The 23,707-nt window shown below is 45.8% G+C and overlaps 1 protein-coding gene and 1 long non-coding RNA gene across 6 annotated transcripts in view; one reads left to right on the top strand and one right to left on the bottom strand.

Moving 5' to 3' along the window:
• The window catches only part of FOXN3 (forkhead box N3), a 279,851-nt gene that overhangs the window by 169,635 nt on the left and 86,509 nt on the right, over window positions 1-23,707 (top strand). The window lies entirely within an intron of this gene.
• On the bottom strand, window positions 1,389-6,982 carry LOC113908928. The gene is made up of 3 exons (XR_003515644.1): window positions 6,849-6,982; window positions 2,775-2,872; window positions 1,389-1,685 (listed from the first exon to the last, which is right to left on the bottom strand). It is a non-coding gene; the product is annotated as an uncharacterized LOC113908928 (long non-coding RNA).

A 23,707-nucleotide genomic window follows, 5' to 3' on the forward strand; every position in this document is an offset into this window, starting at 1 on the left:
GATGATGATGATGATGATGATGATAATAATAGTACTTGTCTCATGGGGCTCTTGTGAGGATTCAAGAAATTCATATTAGTAAGGCATTTAGAAGATGCTAAATTCCTAGTGAGAGTTAGTTATTAGAACATCTTACAAAACTCTGGAAAAATAGGAAAATAGAGCTGAAATCCTCTGAACGTGATTGATTTCCCTGTGCTCTTTACCTTCCTTGCTAAAATTTCCCTTGTCCATTTGCTAGTGTTAGTGATTTTCAGAACAGGGCCAAAGACAGGACACCCCAGATCCTGTTGGATGTATACATAGATCTGAAAGATTTGTTCATCCCTTTATCTCTGATTCCTTTCAGATAGGACTGCTTCCTTGAGAGGTCACCCAGTTCACAAACATGGAGCTATCCCCCTCGCTCTAAAATTGCATATACACAGCAGGAGCATAGACAGCCACACGAGAGGGCATGGATTTAGCACCACATCAGCCCGGGTTTGAAGCCCTCCCTCCCTGGGCACCAGCTGTTTGACCTTGGGCCTCAGTTTTGATTGTCTCTACAGTGGGGCTACCAGAATCTTTGTGGAGTTTAAGGGAGCACAAGAATGTACAAACATAAGCCCAGTCCAGTGTCTGGCACCTCACAAATGCTCTATCAGAACAAAGATTTATTAACTTTCGACTGTTTCATTCCCAGGGTTTCTGATCATTAATCCTGGCAGATAGATTCAAGGTGAAAAGTTCCAAAACACCTCAAAGGAGCGGCCTCCTGATCACCTCTCCTTTGCTCTTGATTTCCCTTCTCACTGCCAGCCCACAGTTGTTTCCTTCTCTCTGGAACCAGGATGGCGCTGCTGGACCCCATCTTTGCCGTGGCCGCAGGCCCCTGGGCCCTGGCACTTCTGTACTTCTCTCCAGAAAGACCGTGGCTCGGATCTCGGGACTTGTTTGGCTTTGCCTTGACCCTCCCCGACTCATTTCTTTCACATTTGATTGTAGCCCCTGGGCTCTTTGGCTCCTTTCATCTAATCTGCTCCACAAGCTGACTCTTTTGTCCATTTTGCAAAGGAGGGCATCTACCTAATGCATAAACCTCCTGATTCTTGTCCCCCAGGCACACCCGTTTCAAAAAAATGTAGTAATAACGGAAAGGTGGGGGGAGGAAAACCTCCCTACATTTTCCCCCAAGTCCTAATTGCCTTCTGTCCTCTTTTGGCCTGTGGAGCCCTTTGGTTTTTAGGAGGGGCCCCTTTCTCTTGGCATCATTTGTCTTATTGTTCTGCACTGAGTTACGTATAAGGATATTTACGTAACCACAATCATAAAGTCAGGTGAATTTAAAGGCGTGCTGGTCACCTCTCTAATCACTAATGTTCTATGTGGTCACTGAGAACATAAACTAGTTAAATATAAGGAAATGCTAAAAAAAAAAAAAACCCACACACACATGGAAATGCAATTATAAAAGAAGGCTTTGGTCAATTTTGACTGTCACTGTCTCTTGGGAATCCAAATTTACCCCATCTCTAGTTACCCCAACTTCCCCAGTGTCTCCAGCGGGGCGTGGAACCTGAGAAAACATCAGTCCCGTAGCCTGGATTTTCCTTTCTGGCTCACACGTCAGCGGGTCTGTCTCCGATCATCTCTAGGAACCATTTTCATGAAAATCTGGTGTTGCACCCTGAGAAAATGGTACCCTGTGGACGGAAATAGGGAAGTGAGAAGGAGTTGCCGGTCTGATGGGGGACATGGCATTGAGAGCTTCTTCTGGGTCAGGCACCTGCTGGGCGGGGTCTGTGGGTTGCCCCTCCTGTTTCTGGGTAGTGCCGCTAGGAGGGGAGACAGGCTGGAGTTCAGGAGAAAGGAGGTCAAGGCTGGAAGGGGAGTGTTGGAAGTTGTTAATCCAGAAATGGCCACTGCAAATGATGCAGATGAGATTTTCATGGGGGCAGAGAATGAAAAAGAGGGGAAAGATCCATGTTGAAAAATGTAGATTTATGATAGAAAGTGGTGGGAGCTGATAACAGCAACAGTAACAGCAGAGAAGAGCCCAGTTGGAAACTGGGGAAAATCACTGAAGTGAAGGGCAAAGAGTTTCAGAAAGAGGGGAGGGTGGGAGCACCCACTGGCACAGAGAAGCCAGGGAGGATGGAATTGAGCAAGAGCCATCTGTGGGCTCTAATGGTTATAGGGGCGCAAGGGCACATAGCCACTAGTCTCCTTTCTGTCTTTATGGACCTGCCTGTTCAGGACATTTTTTATAAGTGGAATCATATAACATATGACCTTTTGTGTCTGGCCGTATATATTCTTTTTCTCTCTTTCTTTCTTTTTTTTAAAGGGGGGAGGGGCAGAGGGAGAGAATCTCCAGCAGACTCCCTGCTGAGCGCAGAGCCTGACACGGCTTGATCCCACAACCCTGAGATCACGACCTGAGCCAAAACCAAGAGTTGGACACTCGACCGACTGAGCCACCCAGGCACCCCAGTATTTTACATTATTTTTATATTAGCCTTATACATTAGGTATTATTACTCCCCTTTTGTAGATGGGAAAAATAAGTCCCAAACAAATTTCCTGCTTCAGGTCACAGATCCAGGGTCATAAGCCTGGACTCAAACTAACCGATCTTCGGTTCAGCATGGCCTAAGTACTTTTTGAAGTGTTCCACTTGAGATGTTTGCCCGTTCTGCAGTGTTTTGCAGACTGGGGCTGGGGAGAATCCTGTCATAATGGTCAAAAGCAGTTTATAATGACAAGACAGAAAGATGGAAATGAATACTTACATTGTCTTCTTTCATTCAAGTAATCAAGGTGCTTCATTTCTCTTTTGCTCCCCACGCAGGACTATTGTAAACAGCTAAATATTAAGATATTTTAAAGACTGTAGATAGAGAAAAGGGGAAATCCTCAAATTAGTCATTCAAAGATTAATGCAATGAGAGGAACCCACACCTCCACAGAATGAATATTTTGAGTGTGTATGGATTTTATAGTCATAGAGATATAGCTATTTTATACCAATTATAATTCTTCAATAGAAATATATCCTTACAGTTTTAATTTTTGAACATTAAAAATGTTTCCCTTATCTATTAAATTGTATCAGATTATAAAATGCATAAAGATGATACAATTTTGGATCACATTGTACTGTAGGGCCTGCTTTTATCAAAGTGCTCAATCTTAAAAATACAATTGGAAAAGTCATTCTCCTTGAAGTTCTATTTAACTCTGTGGGGAGAGAAGTCTAGAAATATTTTTATGCAATTGCCAAGAGGCTCACAATGAAGAATTTTTTAGAATATACTCATGGAGCTGTTCACATTACAGTTTCAGAAGTGTACTTAAATGCATCTGTCTACCTGTGAACTGCAAGAGGTCAAGTTTGTGTTTTTGTTTGGTTCCCTGGACGACCAAAGGGCGTGGCTGAGAACTCCTGGGTGTAGTGCTCACTGTGGAGCACGTGCTAGATTAGGAGTGTATGTGTGCGTGTGTGTGCACGCACGCGAATGTGGCCCAGGCACTCAGGCTTGTTCCCACCCCGTATTGAGTCTGCAAGAACAAATTTCTCCTGCCTCATCCCCCTGCCCTTCTTCTCTCTGGTGATTCCACCCCACCCAGTTCTCCTGTTGGCCTTTGTAAACGATGGCATGAGGATAAAAGACCTCAGTTTTCAAATCAGGTGTACCTGGATCCATCCCCTTGCCTGGCTGCCTAATTGCCGTCTGACCTTGGAAAAGTTACGTGAACCACTTTGGGCTACTGCCAAATGCAAAAACGCCAGTCCTGCGAGATCAGTATCTTTGTGGGGACTAGCTGATGCCAGTCTGTGTAGCGTCCCTGGCACTTTGCAGGAGCTCCACGTGCAGGCCCCATCACCGATGCTTTCCCTCCAGGGGAGGCAGCGTGCCTGGGAGGGAAGAGTGGAGACCTTGGAGGTGGCCAGTCGTGGGTCCACCAGCTGTGTGACCTCAAGCAACTCCTCAGATGCGTCTGAGCTCTTCCTTCCCAGCCAGTCAAAGAGATAGCAGTGTTGCATGAGGTTTTGTAAGAATTACAAGATAGTGTACATCTAGGGGCTGGCAATTATTGAGTGTTTAATAAATAGAATTCATTATGCTTATGATAGCATTTCTGCCATTTCCTAAGGGTTTCAATACCTTCCACCCGCAAATAACAATACCATAAAAAAAAATCCTTCCCCAGTTGATGGGAACTTATACCTTCAGGAGTCTTTAAGACTGTTTCCAGTGTGTCTGAAGCACCTGCTACATGAAGGCAAATGCCCACGAGATTACCTGATCCCAGCAGGAGGAGGAGAACTGGAGTTCTTACCGGCTGTTCTCACTGACACTTTGTAGTGACTAAGATCTTTTTTTTTTTTTAAAGACTTTATTTATTTGACAGAGAGAGACACAGCAAGAGAGGGAACACAAGCAGGGGGAGTGGGAGAAGCAGGCTTCCCGTGGAGGAGGGAGCAGGGAGCCCAATGCGGGGCTGGAGCCCGATGGGGGGCCCAATCCCAGGACCCCGGGATCATGACCTGAGCCAAAGGCAGACGCTTAACTGACTCAGCCACCCAGGTGTGCCCGGAGTGACTAAGATCTCGCAGAAATGTGACACACAGAAATAAGAAGATTCCTTGGGGATGGGTTAGAATGGCTTCTGATCTGTACCCATGTTTCTTTCTCTCAGTATCTCTGTGCCAGAATACGAACTATTTGCAAAGCTGCATTTCAGAGATGGGAGGGAGAGAAAGAAAGGAGAGAGATACAGTGATCAAGAACTTTAGACAGTCATTTAAAAGCTCACATTGAACTTGTCCCCCACTTCATGGTCACCCTAGCACACATGAGTTGGCCCCTTTTTGGGCTGTGATTTTTTTTTTTTTTAATGGGGCTTATTTCGGATGATCTCATGCTGCTAATTTGACACAGATGGCATTGAAGTGTTAGAACTACATGTCTGTGCATAGAGCCGCGCTAACCTAGTGTCTTGGCCATGAGTTCATTTCCCACACTGTGAGCATGATTGTGAGCACACCGTGACAAGAGGTGAGAAGCCTGTGACATGTAGAAAGGCCACTTCTGTTTATCATTTGTGTGTGTACTATATTTCTCAGATTCTAAGAGGCTTCATTCGTTGAGCTTTGCCATGGTTGTGAAGTGAAACAATTACGAAAGAAGTTTTCACTTTTAAACTTGCGCAGCTATCGTAAGCTCAAATGGGGGTGCTTTGTGAGACCCACTGGTTTTCCCCTACCCCAGCTTCCAATACAAATTGCAAATGGGGAAGTGCCAACTTCCTATAGGAGCTCCCTGGCCTCAGCAGTTAGTTGAGAGATGGGCGTGTAACCCAATCCAGGGCAGGCACGTCTTACCTTGGATCTGGGGGCTCTGAAGGATGTGCTGGATTCAACAAGGGGTACCATGTGGAGTCAACCACTGTTGCCAAGAAATGGCACCAAGGCAAAGAAGCAGAGATGAGGGGCCGCTCTACCACTGTCCTTCCTGTGGTTGGATTACATAAGCTCTAAATTCCCCATTTTACTTGACCCAACTTGATTTTTGGGGGGTGGGGCTGTACACCCAAGAGTCCTTGACTAATAAAGAATCTCTAAGTGAATAGCCTCAGTTAAACTAAATGTATGTCACTGATGATTTCTGTGTGCCAGTAAAATTCCAACTCTCCATTGGTCTAGGAGACCCACTTAGTAATTTGGCTGTCAAATGAAAGAATATAAGATGAGCGTAGAGAGCTTTTCTGAGATGGTGACTTAACAAAGTAGGATCGTGGTAGTAATAATACTTAGTCTCTCTTTTCCCCAACTCAGCTTAGTCTCTGGTGGAAATAAGCTTGGAGAAGCTCACATTGGGTTTACAAGGTGGCTGCCACAGCCTCTTGTACTGCAGACCTCAGCTTGGAGTCTAGCATTTCCTGAGTGTCCTCAGGAAAAGTTCTGGGCAGCATTGTAATTAGACCAGCCTGGATCACATGACCACTGGGAACCATCGCTGTGACCAGAGGAATTGGTGGGGAGGGGCGCAGATTGTTTTATGCTGGGGGTGGAAACATCACTTCAAAGCACATGGATGGCTTGGGAGATGAAATGTTCTCCAGATGCAAGTCTGGATCAGTTCCCAAAGAAGGGAAGAACTGTCCATTACAACAGCACAGCCATTTTATTTAAAAAGCAAAGCACTGGAGGGATGCCTGGCTGGCTCAGTTGGTAGAGTGTGTGACTCTTGATCTCAGGGTTGTAAGTTTGAGCCCCACATTGGGTGTAGAGATTATTTAAAAATAAAATCTGTTAAAATTTTTTTAAAAAGAAGCACAGGACACAAAAATGTGAGGTTACATATGCAAGTATATGTAGCCACTAAGTGGAAGATCTAAGGCCAGAATGCAGATCTTCCCATTTGAGACTCTTCTAGCTTTCTTTTAATGATAATGGCCATTAGCCATGGGTGTACAGGATTATCAAGATCTCAGGGCATAAGGTGGTGTCATTCAAGTTAAAGTAATTTCCCAGAGGCCCAGAATCTTAGTTAATGATGACATTCACTTTTTCTGGCAGACTGGGGATTGCTAAAAGGTATTGCCTTAACTAGACTTGCTGCCTGTTGATAAGGGAAAGATGGAAGATGGGATACAGCTGCCCTTTCCTGGGGATTAACCTTGGGCAACGAACCTCCGTATCTTCATGAACTTCCCTTCACAGCCAGAGTTGGTCCCCAGAGCCCTATCTTTAGAGTACAAGATGCTTGGACAGTTGGTGAATGTATTAATCAGCTAGAGCTGCCATGACAAAATACCACAGACTGGGTGACTAAAACAACAGAAATTTATTTGCTCACAGTTCTGGAGACTAGAAGTCCAAGGTCAAGGGGGCAGCAGGGTTGATCTCCCCTGGTCATCTCTTCTTGGCTTGCAGATGGCCGCCTGCTCACTGTGTCCTCGCATGGCCTATTCTGTGTGCATGCGCTTCACCTGGTCTCTTTCTCTTCTTATAAGTTCACCAGCCCTATTAGATGAAGGCCCTATTATGGTCATATTGCATTAGAGCCCCACCCTTATGTCCTCATTTAACCTTATCCAAACTCAGCCACATTGAGGGTTAAGGTTTCAACATAGGAATTGGGGGGGTGGGGGAGGACACAGTTCAGTCCAGCTCAGTTCAGTGAATTACATGTAAACATTTCACAAACATCCCTTCGTTTCCCACAGTGTGCTTAGGTTGATAGAGGCTGGGGATAGAGATAAGTAGATTTTTCCAGCCTCAAGGAGTTTGCGGTCTAGCTCGGGGGCAGAATCACCCAGAAGCCTTGGTGGTTTGTGCCGTCTCCAAAGAGCTCAGACTCTGGGGGAAGGAAGTCAGGAGTTCAGGGAAGACTTCACGGAGGGGTGTTTGCTAGTGCCAGGTGAGGCTGCCATCCCAGCGTCTCCTAAATCTGTTTGACATGGTCAGCCATGCATTTCTCAATCAGTGTCACTCCAGGCCCCAATACAAAAGGGGCACCATGATATTGCAGTCATGGCCAAAACACTCACAAGCTCACAAAATAGTGACGCCCGCAACCAAAGGCACGGGTCCTAAGTAAGTGCACAAGACAGTATGTTGGTGTGTGACATTGATGTGTTCACAAAGGAGAAATGTGATAAGCCAGGATAGAGATGGAAAGTCACCCTGTCCTTATTCCTTACAGGAAAGAGGATGGGAAGGTGAAAGAAAAGCATTCTGGGCAGAATGGTGGGGAGATTCTGATAAAGGTAGTGGAGAGTGCCTTTGACCTTGAGGACTTGCGGGAGATGGCACCATTTCAGACTTGCACTGAAATTAGACCTATAAGCAAGGGTAAAGAACTAAGAGCCGCTTGGGGCGCCTGGGTGCTCAGTCATAAAGCATCTGCCTTCGGCTCGGGTCATGATCTCAGCATCTTGGGATCGCGCCCCGCGTCGGGCTCCCGTCGGCAGGAAGCCTGGTTCTCCCTCTCCCACGTCCCCTGCTTGTGTTCCTGCTCTCGCTGGGTCTCTCTCTCTGTCAAATAAATAAATAAAATCTTAAAAAAAAAAAAAAAAGTAAGAGCTCTACACAAACATGGGCGGGAAAACTGCTGCTAGGTGGCCGCTTTGGCGTCACGGGACCGACATCACGTGATCACCACGGACCATGGTCCTCTCCATGTGCGTTGTTATGGGCACAGCTGGAGCCAGAGCTGGGAGGCCATCAGAGCAGCTGTACTAACCCCACGAGAGGAGAGTGGAGAGCAAATCATTTGGGGGTAGAGGTAGAAGTGGGGGGCCAGAGGTGGGGGTCCAGGGGTGGGGCAGCTGGGCAGACTGAGGGGTGTTAGAGCCCCCAGATCACCGCAGTCTGGGGCGTCTTTGCATTTCTGTCATTACCCAGGCTACTTAGGAAAAGCAGTAATAATCACATCGTAAATCAGTATAGTTTGAAGAGTAGTTGAGTAATGAAAATCCAGTTCAGGACCAGAGATGGAGCCTCTTCAGGCTCACTTGCTAGTTCCCAACTTAATTTTTTTAAAATTAAGATAGTGCTAATGCAGAGACTCAAAATTGTGCACAATCCAAAATGTAGTGAGGGTGAGGGGGAAAGATAAGATGCTAAATGAAAAAATGAGTTCTGTTTCTGAAACTGTCACAACCGAGTGAGTGTTCATGGGGGTTGGGGACTGGGGTTAAGGGGGTGATATAGTTCTCTATATAAGGCCGTCTAACTATAAATGGCATTTTCGAACATGTGAGTCAATGAATTTAGAGGAAAATGAGGTTTCCTAAAATAGCAGTTGTGGAACATACACAACTGAGTTTGGCATTGGAGGGACCTGGCTTTGGATCTGACTCTGACAATCCCTCATACCACCCCTCTCCTGCCCATACATGGAACTACATATTCCCTTACACGTATACATATATGCCTCTTGGCTTGGTCAAATACTCGACTTTGAACTTCTGTTTCTTCATCTGTAAAATTGGGAGGATACCACCTCCCTTCCACAAAGGAAATGAAATAATGTGCAAGCCTATGTGTGCCTAGTGACTCCAATGGTGATCACCTTGGTTCAGGGTTGCCCCCTGCCAGAGTTTGCAGGGATGTGCAAGGAAAACTCAAGGTTGTGGTTATCTTTGGGGTATAAGGTGGTGACTGGAGAGGTTGGAAGAGAGGCTCCTGTTTGCCAGTTTGTTCATCTGGGTGCTGGTTACATGGGCAAATGGTCTGTGAGAATTCATTGAGCTGGACATGTATGTGGGCTTTGCTAGGTATATTACTTTGGTCAAAAGTTTCAAAAATGGGCAACAAAAATGTCATTACACCTACTTGATTTCAGATTTTCATTATGCACATGCAGTGAACTTCAGAATTCTTACATAATTAAAGATGAGATTGTCATAGATTTTTATTAAATCAATGTAGTAAATTAAAGCTGGTGAAACACAAAATAAGAATTTCTCTCACAATTCAAGCGTGTTTTATTAAGGCCTGCTGGACCTGCTTGTTATTGATATTGTTAATACAATATTTAGATTCTATTTTGAACTTGCCAGCTGGCGGAGATTACTGAAATGTCAATCTTTCCTGAGAGTGGGTTTGTTGTTGTTTTTTAAGCTATTTAGAACCAGAGAGTTAGGTTCTTAAATGTAGGTCAAGATGAATTTATGTGTCTAAGTGAAATTAGGGGAAAAAATGAAAACTCTAGCAAAAACTTTGAGAGAAGTTCTTTGCCAGAACACATAGGAGAACTCGTACAAACCTGAAATTTTTTTATCTAAACAAACGTGGTTTTCCATTCCATCATCTTGATGAATAAATGTGTTGGTGAAGTAATTGGTTTAGAAATCATTATTAAAACCTTGAAACTTTGTAGCAAGCATTTCTCTAGTGAAGAAAACAATGTGTTTGAAAACTTGAGATTTAAAAACAAGCAGGCCAGGATGGGGAATGGGCGAAATGGGTAAAGGTTGTCAAAAGGTACAAACTTTCAGGTATAAAATAAATTAAGTCCTGGGGATGTAATATACAGCATGGTGACTAGAATTAACACTACGGAATTGCATATTTGAGCCGATAGGAGAGTAGATCTTAAAAGTTCTCACCCCAGAAGCAAAAACAACCTGTTACTACACATGGATGTTAACTAGACTTACTGTGGTGGTCATTTTGCATTGTGTAAAAATATCAAATCATTATGTTGTACACCTGAAAATAATATAGTTATGTCAGTCATATCTCAGTAAAAGTAAAAATAAAAAATAAGATGAGAATAAGCAGGCCAGTTACAATGAGATTTGTCACTTCCAGAGGAATATGGAATAACCAGGATCTTTTTCAACTGAAAGCACATATAATCATGCTTGTACCTTGAAGGCTGACCAGAAGGGTATCCTTCCTCTGCAGCGTTTGTTGAAATGATTGAAGTGTTGTTCAGGAAAGCCTGTCAGATCTCTGAACCATTTGTTATCTTCAGTTAAGCTGTAGGGCCCCACATATCAGTCCCTTGTAAATACTGTCTGCATGGTTAATGCTGCCTCTTAAATTTTCAGATCTCTTAAGAATGTGTTGTAATTAAAAAAAAAAAAAAGTGTAGCATCATTTTTACATTAGTACTCAGACCTGGATTTTGCTTTCAGAGTGTCCCCAAGCCTAAGGCTGTGCGTGACACTGCCATAGTTCAGGGACAGAGAGAATCTCAGATATATCTGTGTTTGCTTTCCCAAAAGAGTTAAGACAATATTACGATGCATTTTCTTTTTGTAGTTAAGGGTAGGTACCCACCTGTTCTGATTTTGACGAGTTACACTGTTGAATGCGCAGTAGAGTCTACACACGGAAATGTTTCTGAAGGCCTTTGTTTCCTTCTGAAGTCTGTCCAGACCAGGCTGGGAGGTATCCATAGCATGGCCTGTATTCAACCCTCCATCGGCCCTTCCAGTATTTTCATCTCCGAGATGGGACAAGAAAGTACATGCCCTGGTTTGGGGGTCACATCGCGGCTCAAAATCGAATTGTGGGAGTTCCTCCTGCAGGTGTCTCTTACATGTCTTAGCGTGATTTCTAATTTGTCCACACCCTCCCTTCACATCTCATAAAAAAGTATTTGCTTAATGTTTTTCCTTAGAACAGGGTAATTTACATAGTGTTTCCTGTGTATTCAGGATCGTTATTTTGGTGAGAGCAACGGAGTGCCACCCATCCCATCCTGGTCTCCGGTTTGTATGTGGTGCGGACATAGATGCAGGGACCAGCTCGAGTCCCGAGATTTCAGAGCCGGGGCTCTCTCAGACACCTAGCTAGGCACAGCCACCACAAACAGACTGGTAAACCTGGCCCAGAGAGCCAGGCCTGGCTCTGGGCCTCAGGGCAAACTGGTGGCTAAGCCAGCCCCTCTGCAGGCCAGTCCAGCTCTCCTGTTCTGCCGTCCTTTCAAATCAGATCAACTCCCCTTCTCTTCTGGGTCTGCCAGAGATACAGAAAGGGAGAAAAGAAACCCCAAACTGTGTGTCTCATCATCAAAATCAGTAAGGTAAGGCTGGATTACTTCTTTCTCATCGTGCTGGCATCAGCCCTGGCCTGGAATCCCAGCTTCTTTCTCACTAGCAGCACTGTCTCAGATCTCAGTTTCTCTATCTGCGAAATGGGAAGGTAGGACCCCCGCCCTGTGCTGGGTCACAGGGAAGATTTACATGGGATCGCCTCAGTGCCGGGTATACAGTAAGCACTCCATAATTAGAAACTACCACGCAACCACTTGGTAGCTCTGACTCTTCTTGGGCTCCTTCTGAGAAATGGCACGCCACAGCCGGCCCCGGGTTTGAACTGAGCACACTGCTCATATGACTGGTCCGGAGTCTGACTGAGGCTGACCCCAACCCGCATTACATAAGCGAGAAAACGAAGGGCAGATGCTGGAAGGGTAATCGTAGTTATTTTGAGCTGTGGAATTAGGGGTCATTTTTTATTCACAGCATATTGGCTACGGTAAGGTGGTATTGGTTACACAAATTAAAATATATAAAGGAATAAAAAGAATTCTACAGCTGCTAGTTTATGCTCATTAGGTTATTGTTCATGGTTAGTTTCCATCTTCAAAGATCAAGCAACGTTTGCAAAAATGTAAAATGGCAGAATTTTTTTTGCCATTTAAGGCGTTCTGCACTACTTAAACACTAGACAGTGGGGAAGCATTAGATCGCACCCCTCATGGTGCCCAGTGTGTGCACCTGAGAGTTCTTACATTTTAAATAAATATGATCCATATCTTTAGATTGTTTTGTGGAAGGAATAACATCTAATGGCAATGACAGAAGCCCTCAGCTTTCAGGCCCCGTTGGCCGCGCACACGAGGCCCAGGTCAAAGCCACATGCACCCAGGCAGTGCCAGCTGGGAGCTCTTTGGCAGGTCCCCCACCCTCCTGATGCAGATGGACTGAGCTACGGCTAAGAAGGAGAGGGAACCGCTCTGTATGTTAACAGTACACGGCGAAGCACAGAGGGTCTTTGCTGCAGCCCGGAGCTCTGGTCCAGGCTGTCAAAGCGCACCCCCCACCCCCGGATTCCTGGCCACCTCAGGAATGGTCCTGGCTCTGTGCCCAAGAGAACAGATTCCCCTCACAGATACGGAAAAGCATTTCAGTTGGCAGATAAAGATCTTTTTGATCACATTTGGGAACGGGTAGTGTTTGGGTAGTTAGTTTGGTTCAAAGTATAGGGTTATGTGGGGACATAGTGTACAGGCTGTTTGGAGTACCCAGAACTTTTAAAAGAACTTTCAAAAAAAAACATGATTACATGTTTTTAAACGACCAGAACACTGTTCAGGTATTCTAAGTGATCCATTCATTTTGTCTGATACACAAAGCCACAGACTTCCACCATCTACTGTCACCTGTACATGGTTCCTTAGACCAACCTGATGCTTTTCCATCAGGACCAGAGTTTTAGTTCTGTGTGTGGAGCTGCTGCATGAAGTTGAGAGATGATAGATTCAGAATTGAAGGTCAGGATTCTAGATTTTGAATTTGCATAGCTGTTTTTATTTTACTTAAAATTTTTTATAACTTTAAAACATACTTAATATGCAGTTCAGATATGCTTCCAGATGTTCTCTGACAACCAGAGCCAGGAGGAAGGTTTCTGTTTGGGGAGTTGACCGCCAAAGCCAAAAACTTTCCTCCGAGCCATAGTCTCTACTTTGGTGCTCATTACTGTCTGCTTTAGAGCTGCCATGCTGCAAAGGGCTGCATGTCAGTGACTATATTTAATTAATTAGTCTAACATACTCCACCTTGTTCCAAAAAGAATTTGCAATAGATTGCAAAAATGCAGCATAACTAGAATTTTTTTAAAGCACATGCAGAAATCAAGACAAAGGGAAAATGTAGGAGGCCCAACATTAGTATATAAAATTAGTATCATAAGTTCTGTGTATTGGTTTAAGGGGTAGAGTGGTCTGTCATGAATTTGGCTTTGAGCTCCCTAGTAGCTAAGGCAAAGAGAGAAACATGATCACTTGTATGGTTTATTTCCTTTTTTTGATCATTTGTTTGGCTTCAATGGTCAGAAGATTAAAACTGACTCGTAACTGAGGAGAAATAGAGGTCCCTGGTACTAATTTGTCCTTTAGGTCCTCAGAGAGAGAGGGAGAAATCCTGAGTTACATTGCAGGATACAGAGGAAGTTGTCTATAACGTCTCTTCAGGTAGGCCAATAGCCACAAGACATTTAGAAGCCAGTTCTTCAGTGATAGCCTCGGGATGTTGCCTTCTTTAGTCTGAATGCAGGTCTGGGCTAGGGCCACGGGGTCTGCTGTTTTAAAAGCTCCCAGGTGATTCTGAGGTACGGACTTGATACCATCAGTTTTCAGGTAGTGAGAAATGTGTAACAAACCTGATGAGAGGCCAGAGCTAGGAACACTGAGTCAGCGAGTAGTTAGTGAGCAGGAGCTGACGAGTGTGTGAGAGGCGAAGCTCACTGAGGGAGTAGTAGGCCTGGAGAGAGACAAAGGTGGGGACGGCCAAGCCTGAACAGATGCCCGAAAAGAGACCCTTGAAAGGAAAGGACAGTGAACATACTTTTAAGTTGGATTACTTTAATATTAGTTACATTTATCATTATTGTGAATTCTTTAAATTAAAAATTAATGAAGTTTAGAAAACATTAACCAGTGAACAGGGCTCCAGTGGGCAACTGCTCATTATCCTTGCCTCTTGTGTGCTAGGCACTGAGCTTGGCACACACGTGCACACGCTCACTTGAGCCTCCCCATCACTCCGGGAGGTCAAGGTGGCACCATTGTCCCTGATGCTGGCAGGCAACCAAGGAGGGGAACGGAGGCTCTGGGATTTACTCCGCATTTGCCCTTTGCGGGAGAATCCATAAACTTGGAGCTCCATTTGTGCTTGCTAAGATTGCCTTTCGCTTCTCTCTCTCCTTTTGCTTTTGCTTTTTTATTTTTTGGCCTTTTTAAATTTTTTTTAACTAAAACCTTCCATGGAGTCAAAATAAGGCAAAACATGAGATCAAAACCATTCCATTGAACTAAGTTGCAGGGGCCAAGAGGTCCCTGGCTCAGCCTCCCCCTTCACACCAGTGTCACCCCCACAGAAAGGCCATGGAAACACCACTGTGCCAGGATCTCACTGCCTTCTTAAGCAGTGCCCCATAGCGCTTGTGTGATGTGACGCAAAGCCCCGTGTATGTGCAGAGACACTCCAGTTGCCAATCAGGAGACAGATGGTTATTTCCTATTTGATTCTTTATGATGTCTCATTTACTTTTACAAATTAGGAACAAATAGGAAGCTTCTCCTGTGGTATTTAGGATAGCATGTACGAGGTTTGGTAAAAGCGCACACACCATTGTCTTCTCATGGGTGTTTTCTGAGGAAATGCTCTTGCCCCTTAGAGAGTGCTCGCCAGCACCCTAACTACGCACTTTGCAGGATGCTGAGGTTAAAATTGGCTGCAGATCTGTGATCAGCTGTCATCTCCAGCAGGACCTCAACCAGAGATCAGCCAAAGTGTTTCAAACTTTTTATGGTGAAAATCCAGCCTGGTGGGGAAGCCCAGAGGGGATTTTTGAGAGATTTTCTCATCTAGCCTCCTCCCCCAGGATCGGATTATGCACAAATTGGTACTTACAGGTGGTAATTAGTTCTGTTCTTAAGAGATTTCTCTAGAGGATAATTTTACTACTTTCTCCAATACTATGTTTTAGCCTGAATTTCTGGAAGGAACTTCTTCCCACTCTTTAATTTGAACTTCTATTCTTACGGTTTAAATACAATTTCCTTGACTTATGGTGCTCTCTGAAGAAGAAAACAAACAATAAAACACAAAATGGGTTTGTCTCTCACATCTTATTATAACACCTTGAAAATATCAGCCTCACCATCAAACACACATGGGCTGCGTGGAAGATGGTGGGACTCAGCCTCTAGCAGTAGAATGGATATGTATCCTCATGTGTCCCTATGAGTCAGCAGAGGAGTTGGTGATCGTGATTAATGGGGGCCACCTCCTCCCACCTCTGTCCCTGGGGATCCGCACCGCATACCTCCAAGATAGATGGCGAAGGATGGGTTCATTTGCTGCTTGACAAGACATTTTCTCTTCTCATAGATAACTGGTTTACGAACTAGTCGAATCTTTGGCCTCAGAATCATTAACTCTCATGTATTTTCCTACTGAGCTCACCTGCCACTCATACAGAAAATAACGTTTTGCAGAATGGCCAGGTCTTACGTGAATAACTTGAGAAGTCTAAACTACACCACTTGTTCATTGGGGTTGTGATTCTTTGAAAAGAAAGCTCACAGAGGTCCCACCTGCTCAGGCTCCTGTTGGCAGGATATCAGACTGTGGTCTCATAGCCAGATTTTCCCTGAATAATGAATGAGCCAGTGCCGAGCAAGTCAGAAATAGAAATCAATAAAGCTAAACACCAAGAAGAGGCAGCCCGGCTGTAGAATGATAGAGCATTGAGGCCAGTGGATGCCAAACACAATAACACATATGTTTAAACTCTCACGAGTTAGGGAAAGAAGAAAAGAAAACTTGTAAGTTGGGAAGAGTCCTAAGGGGTCAGAACTTGAGGACATACCAGGCTCAACGGGAATGGGGAGGGATGGACAGACCGTTGGTGGAGCAGCAGCTTGGTGCACAAATCTCCTGGGAGCCAAGCACCAAACATCTTCATAAATCCTCTGTTTGCAGCTGTGTGACCAAAATAGATCCACACACAGCCTGTTTGTCTTGGCCTCGTGGAACGTGGTAAGATCACGAGGCCTGAGAAGTAGCCGTGACCCCTGCCCTTGCTCCCCTCTGCCCTGAGCCATGTGCATCAGGCATCTGCTCACATCTGACTTCTTCCCCCTCCACCCCTCCAGGTGGGGGCCACACAAACTGGCTTTGATCACCGGAGATGCAGGCTTAACTGATGGATTGATTTTCGTTTGAGGGAAACAGAAGCACATTGTGTGGAAGGCCTTTTTTATCCCGGTGGTTCCATGAGCGACCACTTCATCTCCCCTTTGAAAATGATAGCAGGCACCCTTAGGAGGCAGGCCAGTGTGGGGGTGGGGGCAGAGGGGCAGGGCTGTGCCAGCACAATAATTCTACCTGCTGGCCAGCAGGCAACTGGACTTGATCTTTTTTTTAGGGCACATCAGGTGCACACCTTGGGTGAATGTTCAGACCCCCTCCCCCCCTCCCTCCAGACTCTTTGTGAACCTCTGTCCTTCATGACATGTCACTCAATGTCTTGTCCCTTAAGTGCATTGGGATGTTAAAACAAACCAGCAAAAAGCGTGAGAGCCACTTGAGAATGGTTCTAGAAGGGTGGTGGGAGGGGTTCATCTGCAGAAAGCACTAATGGATTATCATGGATGAGTGTCATGCCAGGTGGAGTCGTCTTGGGCAAGGGTGTGGGGGAGGTCACAGTTTGCAGACATCTGAGTCTGGATGCTGGGCCTCGCTAACAGTCGAGTTAGAATCCTGTTAGGAATGTTTTACACACAAAAAGAACTTTGGATGAGGAGCAGGGACTTCTGGTTTGATCTTTGCACCACTCCCTAATAGCCAAAACCGACATGTGCGGCTGGTGTTCACCTCTCTGGGATTCAGATCTTCAGCTGGATGGGGTGTTAGATGGGATCCTTCGTTAAGGTTCCACCCAGGCCCTGGCATTCTTTGTTGGAACAGACTTTCATCATGGGACTTTTTGCACTTAATTTCTCTCGCCATTTCCCTAACCTAGTACTGTGTCTGACACCGAGTGAACCAGTGCTTGGTGAATGAATGAATGAGTGAGTGCGTGAGTGAATGAATGAATGAATGAATACAGACCAACAGTGACTCATCTTCTGCAGCCTGTATGTGATTGAAATATGGAAAGCCTGGTTTCCCTTGGGTTTGACTTGAGTCTACATAGGTGGGAATTTGGGCGCCACCTGATGAAACACCGCATTTGTAGGAATGAGCCCACAAAGTGGCAGCACAGGCTCATGGCTGGTGGAGATCGAAGTGTTGACATGACTGTGAATTTCTCCAAAATGACACTGAACAACGTACTGTGTCTTTAGCAATCTGTGCCTTCATCAGAAGAAAGCTCTTGCTGCTGTCGAGTCACGCACTCCCAGCGTGCCAGGGAGAGCTTCAGGCAGCAGCCCCTGGCCTCTGGGAACTTAGCCTCTAAGACATTTGCACTGCCATAGATGCTGCATGTTCGGGAAATCCAAGTGGAGGAATAAAAAAAGCTCTAAATCAATACATGAGTGTCATTAAAGCACTTAGCTCTCCTTCAGATCCCTGCTAAGTGCCTCTAATGCATTGTTGCGGGGAGTGGATCAACAGAAGGTCGGTGTTGGGCTGAACAGGGAGGGGGTGGTCAGAGAAGATGGCCTTGAGGGCTCTGGGCCTGAGGGGAAGGACACACTGCTCTTCTGGGGCCACCAGGGAAGGCCTTATGGAGGAAAGGAGTATTCAGAAGCCTCTTCGTAAATGACCCCACCCCACTGAGCGTAGAGCACAGACTGGTGGCCCCGGGGAACAGGTTTGGCACAGAGATGGGTTTTATTCCTTGGACAGAGTGATTTTAAACATTTGAATTCATTGCCCATGCTTAAAAATCAGGAAATTTCACATAATGTCTAGATCTGTGGCTTCTCTTGATAACTGGGAGACGTGGCAGTGGTGGGACTGCCTTGCTGGGGGTGCAGCAGCTGCCTGGGCCTGCGTGGCTGCGCTCTGTGCCGTGCAGATGCCACTTCCCACTGCACCCCCCTTACCTCTTCTTAGCCCTGCACCCTGCGTTCCACTGCGAGTCCCTGGTTAGAGAGCAAGCTTCCTGGTCCTCTTGGGGAAACCTCCCAGGCCTGGGCCATTGCTGCAGCCTGTGGCAGGTAAAATAGGGTGGTGGGGATGGCGGCTGAAACCTACCCAGCTCCTCACTATGTACAGACCCTGTTCTGATCACCCTGCGTGCTTTCATTCATCCCCACAAACACCCGTGAAGACAGGTGCTGGAATGACCCCTGTCTTAGAGACGGGGAACCCGGAGAGACGGGGAACCCGGAGTGCAGGTTTCTTTACCGGAAGTAACTGCCCGACGGTATGCAGTTCGTAAGTGACATAGCTGGGATTTTCACCCAAGCCGTCCGGCTCCAGGGTTTGTGCTCTTGACCCGTGAGGAAAATTAACATCACCGAGTTCTGATACAGGCCAGCACTGGTGGCCAGTGCTCCGTGTGGTCCATTGTCGTGGATTCTTGCACAGCCCCTGGGAGATGTATGTACTGTGTACAGATGAGGACTTGGAGAGGTGGCGGGACTTCCTCAGGGACACAGCGGGAGTTCTGGATGAGGACAGCAGAATCGGGAAATCCTGGGAGATTTCGAGAAGGAAACTCAGGGGCTCAAGAGACAGACATAATGCTGGCCGGTGAGAGGGGCCCAGAGAGACTGAAAGAGGGAGGAGGCAAAAGATTGAAAGAATCCAGACGAATGTGTCTGTACATTCCTTTCTTTCTGAAGCAGTGTTGTGTCGTGGTTCTCTTGAGTGAACTTGACATATGTTTCTTGGTGCTTCAGCCCAAAAGGAATTAGCTCCCACTAGCCAGTCTTTTACCTTAGGAAATGACTCCGGGAATGAAATAAAATCTGATCTCTTCTGTGCCCTCCACTGAGATTTCTGCAACCCAGTCTGTTTCATAGGAAAGAGCCGTTTGATCTTCTGCGTGGGCAGCATTTCAGGACAAACAGGAGGGACCAGGCCTTACTCGAGTGATGAAAACTTGAACTGAATCTCTGCCTTGAAGCAGCGTAGAGACGCACCGGGCCTTGAGCAGCTCTCCTTGGGGAGCCCCTTGGATTCACTCTTCCAGAACCTTCATGCCCTAAAGCTAATGCCAGGTTCCTACTGGAGGCCCTTATCCACAATGCCCGTGAACCCGTCCGTGAATAAGGCAAGAGGATGTCTCCAAACGCACGCTCACTCCACTTTTGGTCCCCCCAGGCCCAGACAGTCTCACATTATGCCTTGATGAGCACTGACAACCTGGGGCAGCGAACCATTTATAGCTGAACCGTGGTAGCCACAGGCTGAGCAATGCAAGGCAGTACCCTCCTCCCTGGCACAGTCTGCCAAGATCGACACGGAGACCAGACACCAGACACTCAGTGCCCTTGACAACCCCCTCCCGAGCTCTGTCTGACCTTGTCGCCCTTCTCTGTAAAGTGACTGCCCTCTCCAGGTAAACGGATGGTTCCCACAGTACTAAACCTACGCCGCTTCGCGGCAGCACCTTCATTGCTGCATTTTCAATACCCTTGTGGAAGACCTCTGTAAGTTTTATATCCTGTTTCATGCTGTATCTGGGTATCTAGTAATCAGTCTCTTTTCCCTTTTAACTATCCCTGAATTTTCATGTGAAATAGAGACTCAGATAGAATGTATCACGTTCAGCTTGGCATCCTGAACCTCACACACCGTGGGTGGGGGCAGCATATGGCCCACTTCGAGGAGCTCATGTATTAAATGTAATTCTAAGTTCTATAGCCTGGCTTTAGCTTGTGGTTCACCAAGTTGTTAGCTGAGTAACCTTTATCAGGTTACTTATCCTGTTTTCTCATCTGTTAAACCGGTATAAGAATCACTACTTTGTGGGTTGTTACAAGGATTAAAGGTGATCATTTAAATGACTAAGTGTGTTAAATGGTATCTAGTAGACAATAAATGGTTGTTTTTCAAGATGCAGGTCTTCCAAAGAACTTTCCCTGACTGTTTCAGCCAAGCCTTACTGTCTAAATTTTTAGCTAGTCTATTGCAGAGCTGCTTTGCATCTTTGAATCATTTAACTTTGGAGTTGTTATGACTTTTGCCCCATTGTTTCCTAATGCTTCAAGGTCAGGGACATGTATTAGGACTGTTTTGCATTTTTCATCATATATCATTGGTATTTTATAAGCACATTATATTATTTGTGTATAGAGATGATTTTATTGATCTAAAACAGCATGTTCTATTAGAGTACAAATAACTTAAATATGAAGAAATACTGGGGCATCTGCGTGGCTCAGACAGGTAGGTGTCTAATTTCAGCTCAGGTCATGATCTCGGGGCTCTGGCTGGGATCAAGCTCTTAGTCTGGCTCCCCACTTGGTGGGGAGTCTGCTTCTCCCTCTGCTCCCCCCCACTCATTCTCTCTCTCTCTCTCAAATAAATACTCTTTTAAAAATGAAGAAATATTTCATAAAAGACTTCGCAGTTGAGGGGTGCCTGGATGGCTCAGTCGGTAAGCATCTGCCTTCTGTTCAGGTCATGATCCCGGGGTCCTGAGATTGAGCCCCCGCATCAGGCTGCCTGCTCAGTGGGGAGTCTGCTTCTCCCTCTCCTTCTGACCCTCCCCTTGCCACCACCCCCCTCGTGCTCTCGCGCTCAATGAATAAATAAAAAAATCTTTAAAAAAATTTTTAGAAGAACACTTGGCAATTGAGTGGGATCTTGATACAGAAGGATATCTTAAGTTAGCGCGGTAGCTCTGAGCACTCCGTATCTGGAGGCCCCACTCCAAATCATAGTAAACCCACCTCCCACATAGAGGGATGTATACACATCATTACGTGTAAGAGTTGAGTTGATTTGCTCTTGACGGTTAGTGTTATAAACATTTAAGTGAGCATTTATGTCAGAATTTCAAGGTGCTTTGGGCATGAATTTCAGTTTTCAGGTCTCATGTCCTCATAGGCCTTGGAAAGCTTGGAGGCCAGGGGCACTTGAATGAGGGACCTGGGATCAGACTCGGGAAAGGGTCACAGCAGGAGGGGCGGTTTTGTGAGTGAGGGCAGGTGGCCTAGGATGCACTGCAGGGTACGGGTTTCACCCAGTGCTGTGGGTTTCACCCAGTGCTGCGGGGCTGCAGGAGGCCTCTGGGAAGTGCAGGGTGTGGTGGGAAGAAGACTGAAGCCCGATGGGGAAGAAGCAGTGAGTTCTCCAGTGAGGCTGTTTTGTTGGAAGAAACATAAATCTAGCACTTTTGAATTCTAATCTTTTTTTCTTCAGATACTTCTCAGTAAGGATCTTTTGTTTTTGTTTTTGTTTGTTTTCTAGCCAGCGAGATGGAACCTGTATTAGTTTGGGGACAGCAGAAGCATTTTCTTACCCACCGTGCCATCCCACATGGCCCTGGCAGAGTCATGTGGTTTCTCGGGGTGCAGTCCCCGTCTGTAGAATGTGGGAGTTGGTCTGGGAGGTGCCAAAGGGCTGCTTTCTGTGATGACTGACAGATTTTTTTTGTGGATTCTCTCAAAATTGTTCCATCACCGTCTCTTGGTAAATGAGAGTTAGAGCTTTTTTGTTTATGGACACTAAAATTTGAATTTCATGTAATATGCATGGGTCACAAAACGTTAAAATTTTTTTTCAATAATTAAAAATATACACAAACCATTTTTGGCTTATAGGCCGACCTGGCAGAAACAAATTTGGCCCATGGGCTGTCGTTTGCTGCCTTCCTAGTTAGTCTGTCCCTTCTCCGAGGCCAGAGGATTTTATCCAAGTTCCCATGGCAGTCCCGTATATGCCAGAGCATCTTGCGTAGCATCGTACCATCACTGCACTTGGATCTGTCGCTCCCAAACATCTTACGAGCAGGGAGCAAGATTTTCCTCTGCAGCCACAGTCCCTGGTGGATAGTAGGTATTTGCTGAATGCTTTCAGATGAATGGTGTAGCAATTATCCCACTTGCAGACGACTGTGTCTACATGAAACTCTGGGACATTGTTGTTTCATTGCTAGACTACAGCATCTGTTTGGGTAGGTCCATAGTGAAGGGAGTTCGGAGGATGGCAGCGTCTGCACCGTTGAGCCGTCCTCCCCGCATTTCAAAGGCTGTGATGCTTGTAAATAAATTCTCCTTACCTGGCATCGACTGTTTCAGGAGCTACTTAGCTGAGGATCTCAGTGGCTGTGATCACAAGAGAACAAGATGAAAGGGGAAAGGGGCTTGGCAAAGGAGGGTGGCGAAGAGCTAGGGTGGACAGCAGCAGGGCCTTGGCTGCTGCTACAGGTGTCCTCTAAATATACCATGTGGGTCCACAGGAATTTTTAGAACATTCCTCTCCACTGTTGGCAGGCTTTTGAGAGTACCGCCTATCTGTTGAGTCCAGGCTCTCAAGAGGCTCATTTGAATGAGCCCCTGAAATATTTATTTTATCCCTTGTTTGTAATTTTAAGGCAAGAGCCTTATAATTTCCACCGAGGAATGATGTTTGGTATTTAAGAACGGTGGTGTTTGTACTCGCTTCCGCTTTCCCGTGAGAGCGATCTGGGCCACTCCGGGAAGGTAACTGTGCACAGAGCGCTAGAGCGCGAGGATATAATACCAGGATGCACAAAGAAGAAATTATGACCATTTACTTGTGTATTATTTTCTCAATTTGAAGCACTTGAATTCCAGAGCTCTTAAATCAAGAGGTTGAATTCCTGGCATTTTAAAGTAGACCACTTGAATAAGCTGTTAAACCATTAGAATGGCTTTTTTAAAAATTCACCCGTTTCCTGGATCATTGGCTCTTGAGATTTACTTAATTGAAGTTTTTGCCTTTTCATTTGACTTCAAATCAAAATGATTTCTATAGTTAAGGAAGTTTTCATTTTATTCCTAGGGGTAGAGTAGGTTTCATACTTCAATCTGTTCCTCGACAGGTGAAAGCAGGCGGTTTTCCACGAGCCTCGCGTAGCCCTCGGAGCATCTTGTGGGCCTCCGGCAAGTGTGGGATCGGGCAGGTGGGGTTCTGGGCCCCTCCTGCTTGCAGTGTGGCTCGTGGACCCGCCTTTCCCTGCTGGTGTCCTCTGTTTATTTGACAGAGCACTCACAGGGAAGAGCTCCACTGTTTTGGAGAAGTAAAGAGAAATGGGAATTTTGAAGCATTCTTGTATGTCTCTTTTACTTGGAAATGTCTTCTTTCACACTGAACCATGTTTCCAAATGAGGGCCCTGGTGGATGGAACAGCCTTCTCCTTTACTTTGTCGCACAAGTGGTTTATAACCCTGAGGCGGAGGGTTTCCAAATGGGGGACGGGGGGATGTGTACAGCAAGAAACATCCATCCAGTTAAAGAGAAGGAGACAGGAGAAACCAAGCACCTGTTTCTTTCCATCTTTTGTTCCTGCCAGTGCCTTTTTGAAGGACTAAAAGGC

Source organism: Zalophus californianus, chromosome 6, assembly GCF_009762305.2.
Source record: "Zalophus californianus isolate mZalCal1 chromosome 6, mZalCal1.pri.v2, whole genome shotgun sequence".
Lineage (NCBI taxonomy): Eukaryota > Metazoa > Chordata > Mammalia > Carnivora > Otariidae > Zalophus > Zalophus californianus.